Genomic DNA, 16,290 nt, shown 5'->3' with positions numbered 1-16,290 from the left:
AGTGAGCTCTCTGCGCTGCAGGCCCGCCGGCCGCTGCGTCCTCCGGCGGCGCCGCGGGCAGTCACTGACCGCCCCAGGGTCTGACGTCACCGCCCCAGGGTCTGACGTCACCGCCGTCAGGTGAAATGGTGGACGTGTGACCGCGGCGGCGCGGCCCGCCCTGGCCCTCCTTGGCACCCCTCCCTCCCTCCGGTCCCCGTCGGCGAGCTGCAGCAATGCCGCGGATATTGTGAAAGGAGCCGGGGTAGCCGGCCTTTCAACACGGCGGCCTGCCGCCGGGGCTGGTCACGTGAGACCTCGCCACCGCCTCGAGTCGGATCACCCACAATCCGACTAATAACAGCCGGATCACCCACAATCCGACTAATTACAGACGGATCACCCACAATCCGACTAATTACAGACGGCCGCACATTTCGCCGGGTCCGGCGCATACGCGGCCGAGCGGACCGCAGCGTCTGCCGCTCGCCACACGTGGACAAACAACTCATCAACTCATCGTTCCCAGGTCACTACGTGAATAATAACCATAATGAAAGTGATGCATAGTAAGCAGAAGGTTATGTATGGGTGTCTCTCAAAGGGACGCTCGCAGGCATCCCCGCTTTCCCCTTCGCGTTCCTTTCTGCATCGCTATTTCAGGCTGTACGAGCCGGTGCAGCCAAACTTGTTTACCATTTGTAATGACGAACGGAGTATACACCTGTGGATCCATTCCAACACGTGCTTCTGCTCTGTTAACTTGGCATGTTTTTCTACCAAACATCAGACAAGTCTCACACTTGTCCATCTCGGGCGCTCTCGTCTAGCTTGGAGTGACCCGAAGAGTGCCACTATGAGTGATGTGAGCGGCGGCGCTGTGTGGGCGGGGGCGGCGGAGCAGCGCACTGTGGGGATTTTTCCGATTTAGCCTGTCTTTATTCCTGGGTGAAGGGTGCAGGCTTGTAGTGCCCTCAAATGTTGTATAAAAGTAAGTGCTATGAAATATAACGCATTTTGAGTTTTAAACAAGCCTAGAACGTACTATTACAGTCTATGCTAACATCACAAGTAATCTCTCTACGGCTGTAAAGATGAGCACATCCTCCGAGTGTTCTGAATACCTACCTGGGCGGTGTTTCACGGCATGCTGCTACCACGCTGCTATCAAATTGCGCGAGCTGACGTCACACTTGTGGTAGTGTTGGAGCAATGGGCCTGTTGATGTTTCCATGGAAACCCAATTTGACACGTGTAAAAGCAGCGTGCTGCTATCACCGGCGAAACAAGGCCCTGATTCACACCGTCGTTAATCCAGACCATTTAGGTAATGCAGCTAACATATCAGTAATTCAGTACTGATCAATATTTCAACAACCGTCTGCCACGAAAAAAAAAATGGAAAGATGGAAAGGGTAAGCACATTAAATCAGGCATAAAGATCGTCGCAAAACCGCGTTATCGATTTACTGTGACAGAAAATTTCAACAAGATGAACTGTTATCTTACGGCTATAAGCAATACCGTTAATTTAAAATATAGAAAATAAGCACGTATTGGTAATAAATCAATAGCTGATATGCCAGCCAAAATGGATGAGTCATTTCCGATTAACAATTTCGAGCAGTTGATATCCACCTTTGCATATCACCCTTATCAATATTCGTCGGGCTGGCATTCAGACGAAATTCAGTTGTTCAGTCATATCAGGTGGAGGAGTAATCCTATAGGATGCATTTCAAGAGTAAGTGCCGTCGTTCATTGGCTGAACGGTATGACGTCAAATATGTGACGTCATGAAAGGTCAGGTCAGGGGTCAAACGCGCGGTAGCCTGCATGCTCCTCATCGCTCTGAGCCGGGCGCCGCCGTAGTACCGTTCTCGATACTATAGACCGCTTTACTCCGAGAGGAGCAAAAAGTAGCAAAAGTTTGAATATGTTCCCGAACCAGAATTCTGCGACAAATCGAATGGTATAAGAATTAAAGTGTCAACTTTTGTCGAAAGTTGTTGATTTTCTATGTTTTTCCAAATCGTACTGCTGAGCTAAATCCCGTTTACAGCATATTTTAAACTTGGCGGTGTGAGTCTCAAAATTTTATAAATATGTTATTGAAATGCCTCTGCATAATCCGAAACGATGTAGTTTTTTGACCATATGCGATTTATAATGCTGGAAATGATTGTTTTCGAGTTATCAGCCCCATAAACGAGTACTAGTTTTTAGCATTCAATTTCACCCGGCGTGTTAGGTAAGCAAGGCCTGACTTTGGGCTCATTTTTTGTGCTCAAAAATATTATTTTAGGTAGAATGAGATACATAACGTGAAAATTCAGACAATTTTACGCTAAATGAAGTCGAAAGAATGATTGAAATGAAAAGTCGGTTCTGGGACTTAAGACAGGCTAGATCGGAAATATCCCTACGGTGCAGCGGTCCCGGGTCAGTGCTCCTCACCTCACACCGCCCCGCCTCCGCCCACGCCGCGCCGCTCCGAGCCGCCCGCGAGCGCCTCCGCCTCCTCCGTCCAGCGCTCCCAGAAATGCGGAGCTCCTGCCCGCTCCAGCGGCGACCTTCCTGGCCTGCTGATGATGTCTCGTGCAGGCTAGCGGAGCGCAGAGGACGACATTCCGGGCTGCTGAATGAGGGGTTAGCTGGGTAACTGCTCCGGATTTCCACCGGCGACCGGGACGGCCGACATCCGGGACCTCAATGTCAGGCACGCGTTTAGGTCGGCTCATTTTCCGACCGTTAAAATGACGCTGTTATCTGGAAGTACCGGGGCTGTTTACAGTGTGTGCATTGTGAGAGTGCACGGCAAGGCCGTGAGAATAGCTGTGACAGATTGTGATTGTGGATACCGATCCCTCCCAGTTTATTCAGGGACGATTGCGGTTGGAATTCGCAGCCGGCGGCGCCGCGTGCCCACCCGGTGTGGCCGAACATATGCTCCTGACAAGGAAGTGGCGCCGGTTTGAGCGATGCTCTGGCCGAACACGGTACGCTGGACGTTGACCGCAATCTGGCGTCCAAATTCACCCGAATTAAGGCAATCATCCGGCTGATTTGTGCTGGCTCGACTGGCCGCTGCTGCCATGGGCAGAGCGGCGGAGAGCGCCGCGGGCAGAGCGGCGGAGGACTCGCTCCGTCATCTGTCCTTCAGTCGACCTCCGGCGGCCGGCCGGACTCGGCGATCGAGTGGCTCCGAACATGGCTGGAGCGGCTGACACGCGCCCCCACGGCGCTGAAGGATGCAGATAGATTCCTCCTATCAGACGGCGAACGATCGTGCCGCAGATGAGCCGACTTTGTAACGAGTTGACGTCTTGTAAAAACACGGATCGATGACAGGAGCAGTGCACTTTTTAGTTTCTTTGATTACATACTGTGCCCCGGCCTTTATTTACATAAAAGGCAATGGAGTTAAAGAGGCAATGAAATGAGGTCACATACATTAGCGATTGTTTTCCAGGCTTGACTTTTCGTCATACGAGCGTTCCTGCTAACTGCATTTATGGAAATTATCTACGTCGTCTGCACCCTTCCATTACATCTAATTAAATACAAATCGGTCGCTGCCTATTCTCAGGCACATTATAGCCGAAATTTGTTCATAGGCTGGCAAATGACTCACGCAGCGTTTATTCCGGGCGGAGTGGTGTGGTATGAATTCGGCTAGTCACAGACTTCCCTTTATACCTATTCGCTCATAAAACGAAGTGGATTTATTTCTTTGCCTTGATTCGGCTCACCCATTTATCGCCGAGCTGCGAGTCAGACCGCGCCGGCAGTGGGTGACCGCCGATCCGGCCGCATTGGCCGAGCTGCTTCCTGGGCCGCGGCGCCGCGGAAGCCGCGGACCCGGCCCGGCCTCTGGGTCCCACGGCGGGTCACGGCGGGGTCACGGCCCGCGGCGCCCGGTCACACCGCGGGGTCGGCCGAGGCTGCAGCGGCGACCATCAGGGTCAGACGCCGCCCGCCCGTCCTGTCCCGCCTGTCCCGCCTGTCCCGTCCACACTCCGCGCCCGGCCCATTGCTTATGGCGTCAACTGCACCGTGTTTTGGCAGTCGTTTTTATTGCTTACCAGTTGGTACGCGCAAGTGCGCTTCCGGTAATTAATCCGATCATATGTTTCCCCTTGTGAAATGTCGCTTATATGCTGCGAACTCGCCCCTCTGAGCCTGGTCCTGTACCAGATAGTTAGGTAATGGCTTTTTTCACTACGAGTTATCTGGCTAATGCACCAAACCTGACCAAATTAACACTAAATCTCTTTTACAACAAACAGTTCCACATCATGAATTTATTTCAGTGTTATAATCGAAAATAATAATGTCTGATAATTTGAGAAATTAGGTATGAAAGCTACTGTGCAACCCGAGCTGATAACTAAGAAACACAATGAACCTACTTTGACTAAATCTGTACCAAATCTGCAGCAAATGTGAAGCAAATGTGTAAGTACCAGATAGCCGTCGTGAAAACGGATGATGACTGATAGGTGCGTTCACGTTTCCTCATTTTTTAATGTGGAACATAGCAGTTTCCATCGTGTTATCCTCCGCAGTGCATTCCCAAATATCCATTGTTCTAATCCTCATAAACGTTTAACGATGCTCATTGTTGTTACAGCGTATATGGGCACCAGTGGCGCAGCCAGGATTTCGTTTCGGGGGGGGTCATCGCTTCCAAAGCGGGCCCCCTAGTGTGCGGGCCCCCACCCATTTTTCAGAATCTCTCCATATTTCATACGCATTCAGCTGGGCGGGCCCCCTTTACCTGCACGATAACCCTGAGCGAGTTTGAATCAGAAAATTTGCATAGAACAGTAGCTCGGTAATCACCCGGTCTTCACTTTTTACGCAAATTGACCACGACAGAAATATGTTACTATGACGTATGACTTCGTATCTTTCGAGTCCGATATGAGCCCCAATTCCGCAATATGCATAGCATATTATATGCAATCGGAACTGTTGCCTGCTTCTGTCGCACAAGATTTAAAAGTAGTCCCATGTGCCTGTCCTAAGTCATCTATTGGCTGCTGTAGTAGATTGTGCTTTTATTCTTCTTCATTACGTGAATTCGCTCGTAAGAAGTTTTAACCCTCGCCGGCACAGGGGAGAGGGGTCGATGCAACCCCCTAAGGTTTTTTTCGCGAAGAACTCGCGTAAAAAAGCGGCTGATCGCGACGTAACTTCCATAGTGCGCTGAAATTCGCGCAACTTATAGAACAAGGATGGGTAACGTGCCTGTGAAGAGTCACAGCTCGATCGGGCCGGTGGTGAGCACATGGCGCGTGCTCAAAAAGTGCAAATTCGCGTCATAGACTTTACAAACATAAATCGGCTTGCAAAAATGGGCGACAATGGCTCAACTTGCCCGACACGGGTCCGGTCCCCGTGCAGTATCTCGGTAACCGTGGGTCCGATCGGCACGAGGAACACAGTATCGTGCATGAGAATCGAACGGGCTATCGAATGGTGTGCGGTGCAGGGATGGCACGCGCCACGTGCACCCGTGAGGGCACTTATGCTTGAAAAATTGACGTTTTGGACGGATTTTGGACTTAATGCTATTTTTGGGTGACTGTCAGACGGAGCGGGTTCAAACAACGCTTGTTGGCAAGAGAAATGTACCTACCGCCTCTCATGGGAAAATTGTGAAAAGCTAATTGATCAAAAACAAGGTGGAACAAATTACTGGAGAAAATAGCATTTGCTTATGACTTACTTAATTACAGGGGTTTTGCTACATAACCTGGTATGTTTGACAATTGAAATGGGCATAGATTGGAAGAGCATTCAATTGTGACCAAGGTCCAATCATCGCTTTTGCATGACGAGCAACAATATTCTTAAGAATATAAATGTTTCAAACCTCTACATAGTAATTCATCGATGGCTTTCACTCTTCAATAACCTACGCCAACCTATGTCATGAAATACACTTGGCATGTTCTATAGTAGAACGCATGGTTATTATCAGACACGAGCACCTCGATGCGATGGATATTTTTTCCCAAAACCAAAATGCTTAGCCGTCAAAAGGCAATCGAATGGTGTGCCGTTCGTTCGTTCGATTTTCGTTCTTTCGTTCGTCGACCGAATTCGTTCAATCGACCGTAATGGATACATATTACATAACCCACAGACACAAGACCAACCAAACGCCCACCGATCGAAAATACCCCTTATTCGCGTTGCGAAGCAAGCGGGTCACCCTAGCGGGCCCCATTCACCCGGGGGCTCGGGCCCTATCCACATGGGGGACCAAGCCCTATCCATACGGGGGCCCGGGCCACCTTCACCTGGGCTCCGGGCCTCGTCCACCCGGGGCTCCGGGGCCCGCCCACCAGGGGGCCCGGGCCCCATCCATCGGGGGGCCCTGGCCCCATCTACCCGGGGGGCCGTGCCCCATCCACCTAAGGGGCCCGGGCCCGTTCTCCCGGGGCCCGGGCCCCATCCACCCGGGGGCCTGTGCCCTATCCACCCAGGGGCCCGTGCCCTATCCACCCAGGGGGCCCGGGCCCGTTCTCCCGGGGCCCGGGCCCCATCCAACCGGGGGTCCGGCCCCGTCCACCCGGGGCTCAGGGCCGTTCTCCCGGGGGCCCGGGCCCCATCCAGCCGGGGGCCCGGGCCCCTCCACCCAGGGGGCCCGGGCCCGTTCTCCCGGAGCCTCGGGCCCCATCCACCCGAGGGGCCTGGACCCGTTCTCGCGGGACCCGGGGGTCCGGGCCCCGTCCACCCGGGGCCCGTTCTCCCGGTGGCTCGGATCCATCCACCGGGGCCCCATCCGCCGGGGGGCCCGGGCCCTATCCACCCGGGGGCCCGGACCCATCTACAGGGGGCCCGGGTCCCATCCACCCAGGGGGCCGGGCCCGTTCTCCTGGGGGCCCGGGCCCTGTCCACCTGGGGCCCCAGGCCGACCCCTCACCCGAGGTGTCGCAGTGGGCATTTCTCGAAGCGGGCTCGTCCGATTAGATTAGGACCTCTCTCTCTCCCCCCCCCTCTCTCTCTCTCTCTCTCACTCTCTCTCTCTCGAGCGGGCCCCTGACAGAAATTTCGGGGGGGTCAGCTGACCCTCTGACCCCCCCCCCCTGGCTGCGCCACTGATGGGCACTACATGTCGCGCTGCTAGTACCAATAACAAATGTGAGCTCTGCGCCTTTTGAACTAGGAGAAAAGTATGAATATTTTATCGACAGGGTCGATAGGTAATTAATCGCCTCCAACGGCAGGCGGAAAACGCGGCCGGGAACGGACCCCGTGACAAGCGCATCATCGGAAAATGGGTAAATAAATAATCACTGAATACCGTGCCACTTTCCAATTGAACGATGAAAGCGGCACGTAATTATAAAGTGTGAACGACCTATCTATCATATAACGGAGTCGTTGATTCAATTCAGGCATCTCTTGAAGTCTTTTCGCAGCGCCACACTATGAACGCATGATATTTCTAGATGCCTAACTAATTATATTGATAAAATAGCTATGGAACTTAGAATAATCATTTGATTTAAAACCCCATATCTTCCCGTGTCGAAACCTTACCGTTTGATTGTCCGGCCATTGTTTTTCATTCCTCACGCCCATGTTCTATGCATTTAGCAAAAAATGCCAATTGATGGTCAATTACGACTTACGAGCATCTAAAAATGAGGATTGCGGAGTCCTCAGTGTCGCTTGTATAAACGGGAAGCTGATTTAGTTACTGGAATACTTACCAACCTCAAGGATGTCAACATTTTTTCAATAGGAAGCTCGAGAAGCAAACATGTTTTGTTTTTGGACTTTTTATTGATGCACATGTCGTTTATCCAACTAATCGAATCATCTTTTACCAGACGCAGCATTGAATCATCCGACGGAAATTGAAGAGTCGAATCCTTAGACCTCAGAAAACCAGTAACCGGCACACAGATAGCTCGCTAAGCTCTTCCCGACCCCAAAAGTTCCGTGTCCACGGCTGCTCGCTGAGTGCTCAGTCTCCGCCGCGTCTGCGGGACGTCTGCTGGCGACTGGGATTAATGTCGCTGACCGATCCCGACCCGATCCTCCTGCTGACGTCACACCGATGATGTCAGATCACTACGACGCTGACCTCTCAGCTCGGCGTCAGAGGGTCATCTCCGAACGTCCAGTCATCTCAGTCATCTCCGACAGGATGTGACCGGCAACCCCAGACTGGGAGTAGCTTGGAAGATTTTTTATACATACCTACTCCTCACTCATCCTTCATGCATCACTTAATTTAACCTCATTTGCATTTCTCTCTCATAGCTCTTTTTATGACTTCTCATTTCCTTTTCTTTTCATTTCACATTCCCCATCGCCGTCCCCCTGCTCCCAATCCCACTCCGTACCTACTCCCAGCTCTCCGCCCAGCTCCTTGACAAGCCGGACAAGACCCTCTCCCCCGACGGTCAGACCTGCCGCTGTTAACGTGCGACCCTGGCGGGTTTCTGGCCGGTGCAGATGCGTTGCAGTGGTGCAGAACGTCGGACGGTTACAGGCCATTGCTGCCGACCGTCAGGTCACCTGCACGGTCTGGCAAGGCTGGTTCGCAGCCGGGTACTGAGCTTAGACAGCTACTTTGTACATACATCAAAGACAGGCTCTCGCTCTGAGAAAGCTGCCTTGCGGACTGCCTCTGAGCTGATGCAGCTGCCTCATGGTAAGGCTGTGCCCGTGAGACTAAACAAGCTGACCAGTGACCACAGTATTTGGTTGAACTTCGAGCGAGATACCGTGAGACATACGGCTCGGCCTTGGACTGAGTTGAGAGTAAACAGATAAGGTGTGCTCATACAGTTGGAGAGAGTACCTACCTATATACGAGTACACTATACAGATTACAGAGCTTTTTTAGCATGTGTGTTTGTGTGTGTGTTTTTATGATGTGAAGGTTTTTATGGACCAGTATGGTCTGGAATAAAGTTTTGTCTGTCTGTCTGTCATGGCGTCCCTTTCTGTGATGCCACCAAAGTAATGGCACTTAACGTCCTTGCTAACTAGCTGATGAGAGATACCCCTTGTAACCAAGTTGAATGTCAATACCAGTAAAACATAAACGTGTTTCGATACAATCATCGCTTAGACCTAATGGCGCTGATCCTTCTTAGATTACAAGCAGTCGTTTCGTTTTTATTCGATTTCATGTCTGACGAAAAGTTCACCCATCTGTAGAATATTCTTGGGGCCTGGAACATCTGTGACTGATTGCGCAATGCCTGCTGTGCTGGCTGACCCCGTCCTGATCATGACGCAAGCATCCCCCGGCCGCATAGCAACTACACGCAGCCTATCGCCACGCCGTCCAAAAACGGGCCTCCATATGACGACTAATTACACAGTGGGCCGACGGCCGGCCGGCTGACCCGCTCTGCACAAATCGCACAAAAACACCACGAGTGCGCCCGTGCCGCGCCGGCCCACACTGGTCGGAAACGCCCTCACGAGAGGCCACGGGCGATTCCGGAGTTTCGGATTATTTTTTATATAGATCGATTTGAAATTGATCAAATTATTATAATTAGGCCAAAAAAACTAATCCGGGTGACCAAAAATAACTGTAATCAGCCCCCGAAGATGGGGTACCCCAGAACTCGGAAACTGACGCGGAGCAAGAGGTTTCTTGAGCCGGATATTCAGAGTCTTATTGCTGATAGACACCAAATTGAAATCCCACATATTATGCATCAAAATGTTTGTTATGAAGTTGCCGACTGGTCAGTGCAAATTTTTTGGTATACTTTTTCCCCAACTAAGATCTACTGTAGCTTTTTTATGAGGGCTCTCCTAGAGTGATTCTGGAATATAACTGCAAAGTTTAGGTAAGGAAACAACAGGTAGTCCCATCTAGTCCCACTCTGATTTTTTGTGAGATGAAGCAGGATTTAAATTTACACCAGGGCAACATAAAAGCTAACTGCGCATATTTGCGCAAAATTTGCAGGAGCCGCTATTCCTACCCAACTACCGCCCGCCCCGCCCCAGTTTCGGCTCGGCCGCCGCGCCCGGCTTACGCTGACCTGTGTGGCCTGCACGCATCCATGCGTAGTTGACTGGTCATTAAAAACAGACGCGCTTGAGTTTATGAATTTTGTGGAAAGCGCATACAATATGGTTTTATTATTGCATTTATGTATGTATTGACATCAAAAGCCTTCCACATATTGCGTGGCGATTACGGCTTGCATTTAGAGAGCCTTACTATTAGTAACCATCACTCGGCTGAAGAAAGTGGAAATTGAGACCTTCGTGAATATAAGACGCTGCGAATATAGGACACCTGTCACTGGCGTCAGGTTACCTTGGGCCGTCTTTTTACATTAGATCACAATTCCGGTATTTAGCCCTGGCCGGACCGATTGGTTTTCTATATTGACCGGGGTGGGTTGATACAACTCCCTCGCCGTTTCGCCTCTAATTGAGCTAGAGCCTCGCGGAAAAAACAAGCTTGTGTGCCGTTATAAGACGCAAAAATTAGGTACTACCCGATTTTAAGGTCTTAGGTCAGCCAGTGACCTCTTAGGTCAGGTAAGTGCCACAAGGCACGGGCTCGGTTTTTGGTTAATTACTTTGCCAGAAATGGTCGCACTGCCGCGATTTTGGCATCATCGTGCTTGTCTAGCTCAGGAGCGTCGAATGCTATACTTGGTGTTCGGGTGAAGTCAACTTAAGGCGTTTACCTCGGGTCAAGGTCAGGTCGGAGCCCCTCAGGTCACGGAAATGGTTGAAGGAGGACATATCGCATATCACTCGATTCGGCAGGTCTTCCCGAGTCCAATGGTGGCTTTCGCGACTCTCTAGCTCCATCTGATCAGGAGTTATTGACGAAAAACTTATATGGCCTTAGTGACGTCATAAATGACGTCACGCAAAGTCAACAATGCTAAAGTGAAGCACCGGACCTTGCAAGGAGTGCATGAAACCATTCCCGGTGCCCGAATAGCAGCTTCCAATTTCCCTTGTTCACTTAAAGTGGTGCTAGATCCTGTATTATACTCAATTATGACGTCATAACTTAACAGATTCACGTCATATATTTAGTGCTTGACATCCAAATGATAGCTTACATATGATAGAGAAGGTATGCAAAGTTTTATGAAGTTTGCTTCACTAGTTGTGGAATAACAAGCAAAAAACTTTTGCGGAAAGGCCGCTGGCCTCTCGCTGGAGCGTTTCCGACCAGTGTGCGGCCGTGCGGCGGCCGCGCCGGGCCGACCGCTCCGGGCGCTCCGAGCTGTCATGGTCCATCGCTCACAGGGTGCTGCTTGGATGGAGAGGAGAGGCCGGTGGGGAGCGGCCTCGCCCGTCTGCCCACACTGCAACGGTGCACAGGGGTTGTCGGGGGCATCAGTGCCGTGTTTGTGTGCTGATACAACAGCGGAATATGCTCGTCTCCTACTGGAGCCCGATGGGGAATGATGATGAGGCATCGTAGCCGACTGCCGGAGACTTGTGGTCTTTAGAAGTGTTAAAGGTAGTGTGCCACCTTCCAATGATTTCCCATTTTATTTTTCCTAGGATAAGAAGCTTCTGTTTTTAACTAATATCGCAAAAGAAATCAAAAATGGGCCTAAAATAGTGCTTTTTTCGCCTAAAAATTTATCGGTTTTTCGATATGTATAACAGCTGTAGTGGGCTGACCTGCAAACAGGCGTCGGCAACAATCGCGAATGCGGCGCACATGTGACAATAAGCAAAGGTCATTATAGAGTTACGACGTACGGGCATGGGCGTAACCACCGCGCTGGAACGCTGGAAATTCCAGCCCATTTTTGGGATGCTGAAATGCCGCCCCCGATAGAGGAAAACTGCAATTGCGGGACTCGCGGACTTCAAAACCAAGAAAAAAGAAACGGCACTGCTCGGTCTACTATAGGTACGCCTGACCTCAACGTGCCGCTCCTCACTAAAATAACTAGGTGCCCTCTACATGCCGCCCCTCCCAGATGTCCTTCCGCCCCTCCGCACCGACTTCCCCTCAAGTTCCTCGGAGCTCTCATGTGCCGCCCCTCACAGAACCCCGCCGCACTCAATGTGCCGCCCCTCGGCATATACGTATAGCTCTATCGCCGTCTGTGCCGCCCTCCCCAAAGTACCTCGGCGCTCTCTATGTGCTGCCCTCGCCACAACTTCCCACCGCCCTCAATAAGCCGCCCTATGCTCTATCGCCATATGTGCGCCCACCCCCCGAAGTGCCTTGGCGCCCTCTATGTGGCGCCCCTCACCACAAACCCCGCCGCCCCCAATGTGCCGCCCCTCCCCACAACGCTTTACCACCGTCTGTGCCGCCCTCCATAAACGCCTTGCCGCCCTCCCCAGAGTATCTTGGCGCCCACTATGTGCCGCCCCTCGCCACAACACCCCGCCGCCCTCAACAAGCCGCCACTCCCCACAATGCTCTATCGCAGTCGGCGCCACCCTCCCAAGGCACCTTGCCGCCGCTACGTGCCGCCCCTCCCCAGACGCCTTTCTGCCCTTACGCGCCTCCCCTTCCCAGAATGCGTCAAAAGGTTAAATGATTCGCCCCTCCCTATAACGCTCCATCGACGTCTGTGCTGCTCTCGTCAGGCGCTGTGCCACCTCTCCCCGGAATGCTAGCCCTCGCTGGCCCGGGGAGGGGGGGCGTTTTTCGCCCCTAACCCTGGCGAATATTTGCGATAGCTCAGTCAGGGGTGCTTAAATTGCTGCTGTTTACATATAATAACTACGCATTGACTTGGCGAATTGTGCTGAAACGTCTCCGATAGGTGAACATCGTGCGGACTGGGGGATTCATAATTCCATGCCTAGGTATCACAGTTTGGTTGCTACTCTTAACGTGCGCAAATGAAGGACGTGCGCACGTTTTGGCGGGCTCTGTATGTTGCCCAGCACAAAGTGTTACATTTTGGGCTCGATAAGTCTAAGGGATTCGCCTATGCGAATTCAGCCCATGAGAGCGTCAGGTGAGACGCTCTGATCGCAAACAACCATCGAAGTCGCGAAAAGGCCCTGTGTGATTGCTTGATGTAAACATTCCGAGCCAACGAGTAGTGCCCTGAGCGCGCAGCAAGACTCAAGAGTAAAGCTGAGCACTTGAAAGAGTCCTCGGTCTACTGTGGGGCCCTTGAGTGGGTGAGGTCTTTGGCTGGATCCCGTCCTGCAGGCTCACGCCTGGAATGGGTCCTCTTTAGGCAGGCTCGAAAGCTTAGGGGCCATCAGAGGCCGGTGTGGGGCTCTGAGAGTTAAGCGTGGCTGCTTAAAAGTTGCGTACCTACTGCTTTCAGAAGGCCTGTGCGTTGGGCACCCAAAGACCAGCGTGGTGCCTTAAACTGCCAGTGTTACGCCCTCAGAGATGCACTGGTCAAGCCCTTTGAGGTTCTCAGAGGCGTCGGCGTGGTGCTCTCACAGGCGGGTGTGTGATCCGTTGAGGTTTTGGCGTGATACCCTCAGAGGCCGGCGTCGCGTGGTGCTCTTAGAAGCTGGTGGGGGCTTCCAGAGTCTTCAGTGTAGGACCCTCAGAGTCACCGGTGAGGACTCTCAGCATCACCGGTGAGTGGCCGGGCCGTGGGCAATGAGCCGGTATGGGACCCTCAGAGGAAGGCACCGGTGTAAGACTCAAGAGAGGTCAGTGTGAAGCCTTTACAGTTGCCCGTGTGGGGCAGTGAGTGCACTGGCGTGGTGCCTTCCGAAGGCCGGTATGGGATTGAAGCTTAGCGAGGTGATAAAGGACTTAACCCTCGCCCGTATTGGTGTTTTTCCAGCCACGAACGTATAAGGGGGTTCCGTTGGCCCCCCTTGCCGTTTCGCCCCTGATCGACCTAGAGCTTCGCGGAAAAAACGAGCGTGTTGCCCGTGACGAGAGGAAGCCGATGATACCCGATTTTAAGGTCCTAGATCATCGGTTGACCTTCCAGGTCAGGTCAATGACCCAAAAGTCGGGAAAATCGGGACCAGTTAGTGCGTCGTAAAACGTGGTTACTTTGGGGTTTTTAGGGTGCTGATTACGAATATCATGTTAGTTATGATAATAGACGATGTCTTAATGCATTTAGGCCAGGTCGAGTCAGGTCAGGTCAGGTCAACCAGTAAGGGTTTTGCCGGGTATTCGTAGTAGGTGGCAACCGCCTCTGACAGCTTCGTAACATGTTACGAAGGCACCAAAACTACTTGGTAAATGTTCAAATGGTTGCTAAATTCGAATTCAGCTAAAAAAACTAGCCTAGAAACATGTAAAACTCGAAAAAGTGAACCGAGGTCATCAAAGGTCAATGACCTGACCTGACCTTCTGGTGACCTTGACACCCACCCTAATGCATGGGAGCAACATCATATCCCATGTTTGAAAGCTTGAAACCACGAAAAGACTGCAAACGCGCGGCTAATGCGAGCCGACATCAGCCGAATCGCGATTCCGGCCAAACATGGTCTCGAAAAGTAGGTCACAGGTCAAAGGTCATTAGGGTCAGGGTCATGAAATTTTAACCCGCGCCCTGGTGGGGGGGAGGGGCTATTTTTTGCCCCCCCCTCCAGACTTTTCGATATATATCCAGAACCACTGCGCCGATCGTCACCAAACTTTCAGTACCCTCCCGGACATCAATTTTACACATTGTGACCAAAATTTTTTCCAAAGGCTATGATAGGTTGGCCGCAAATGACGTCAGAGTGACGTCATGTTCTGCCGTTTTCGACCCAAAAAAGGGTTTCGCGGGAAGAGCTGTCAGGCCTATAGCTTTGCAAATACAGAAAAATGATACAGACATAAAAGCTGTAGAATGGACAGGGCTACAAAACTGCTATCTCGGATTTTTGAAATTTTTGGATTTTGACCCCCAAAAATAAAAAATAGATTTTTTGAATATAATAACCAAAAAATCCAAAAAGTTTTTTGAATTTCGAAAAAACCGGAATATATGTGATAGTCCCTACCGTCTTCCATCTACATACCAAATTTGAGATCGATACCTCTTTTTTTGGCCAAGTTATAGCGAAAAAACTGTTCAAAATTGATGACGTCAAATTTTCAAACTCAATTTTCAGCAATTCTAGACCTCGTAGCGCAAAACAAAGACCACCATTAGCCCGCGCCCTGGTGGGGTCTGTTTATAACGCGACCTGGTGGGGGGGGGGCTATTTTTTGCCCCCCCCCCTCGTATCTCCGAAACTACTGGGCGGATCCGCAAAATTCAAACGGCGTTCGAAAGGCCTGTCAAATTTGTCGAAGGAAACCAAATTTCATTGACCTCGGGGTCATCGATGACGTCACAGGTCAGGTCAAAGATGAAATGTTTCACCGTTCACGGGTCTGCTAGGGAATGCGCTATAACACCGAGGAAAACGCATTTTGTCGATAATCAGCGATAGGGCGTCAGCTGCCTAGTAGATATGTTGCTATTAGAGGTCACTGACAATACCAGGTCAGGTCACAGGTCAGGTCACCAAGGGTCACAGGTCAGATGACATGAGCTTAACTTTACTAAGGTTGTGTGATGCATGTTTTATGGCCAATTTTTCATTTCCAACTCAATGGTGTTGGTTATAAGACTATCAGGTACGGCTTAGGTCACTTTCTGGTGAAGTTCAGGTCAAGGTCAGGTCAAGGTCAGGCCAAAAAAGGTCAAATTTTAAAGTTGATAGTTTTGCATAAAATGGGTATTGATTCGATGCAGCTCGTCACGGGGAGTCTAATGGTGGTCTTTGTTTTGCGCTACGGGGTCTAGAATTGCTAAAAATTGAGTTTGAAAATTTGACGTCATCAATTTTGAACAGTTTTTTCGCTATAACTTCGCCAAAAAAAGAGGTATCAATCTCAAATTTGGTATGTGGATGGAAGGCGGTAAGGACTATCACATATATTCCGGTTTTTGCGAAATTCAAAAAACTTTTTGGATTTTTCTGTTATTATATCAAAAAAAAAATATTTTTTGATTTTTGGGGGTCCAAATCCAAAAATTTCAAAAATCCGAGATAGCAGTTTTGTAGCCCTGTTGATTCTACAGCTTTTATGTCTTTATCATTTTTCTGTATTTGCAAAGCTATAGGCCTGGCAGCTCTTCCCGTGAAACCCTTTTTTGGGTCGAAAACGGCAGAACATGACGTCACTCTGACGTCATTTCCGGCCAACCTATCATAGCCTTTGGAAAAATTTTTGGTCACAATGTGTAAAATTGATGTCCGGGAGGGTACTGAAAGTTTGGTGACGATCGGCGCAGCGGTTCTGGAGATATATTGAAAAGTCTGGAGGGGGGGGGGGCAAAAAATAGCCCCCCCCACCAGGTCGCGGGTTAGACTCCCCGTGACGAGCTGCATCGA

This window comes from Amphibalanus amphitrite, unplaced genomic scaffold (genome assembly GCF_019059575.1).
Source record: "Amphibalanus amphitrite isolate SeventyFive unplaced genomic scaffold, NRLGWU_Aamphi_draft 000761F_arrow, whole genome shotgun sequence".
Classification (NCBI taxonomy): Eukaryota; Metazoa; Arthropoda; class Thecostraca; order Balanomorpha; family Balanidae; genus Amphibalanus; species Amphibalanus amphitrite.
Note: the sequence above shows the minus strand (reverse complement) of the source record.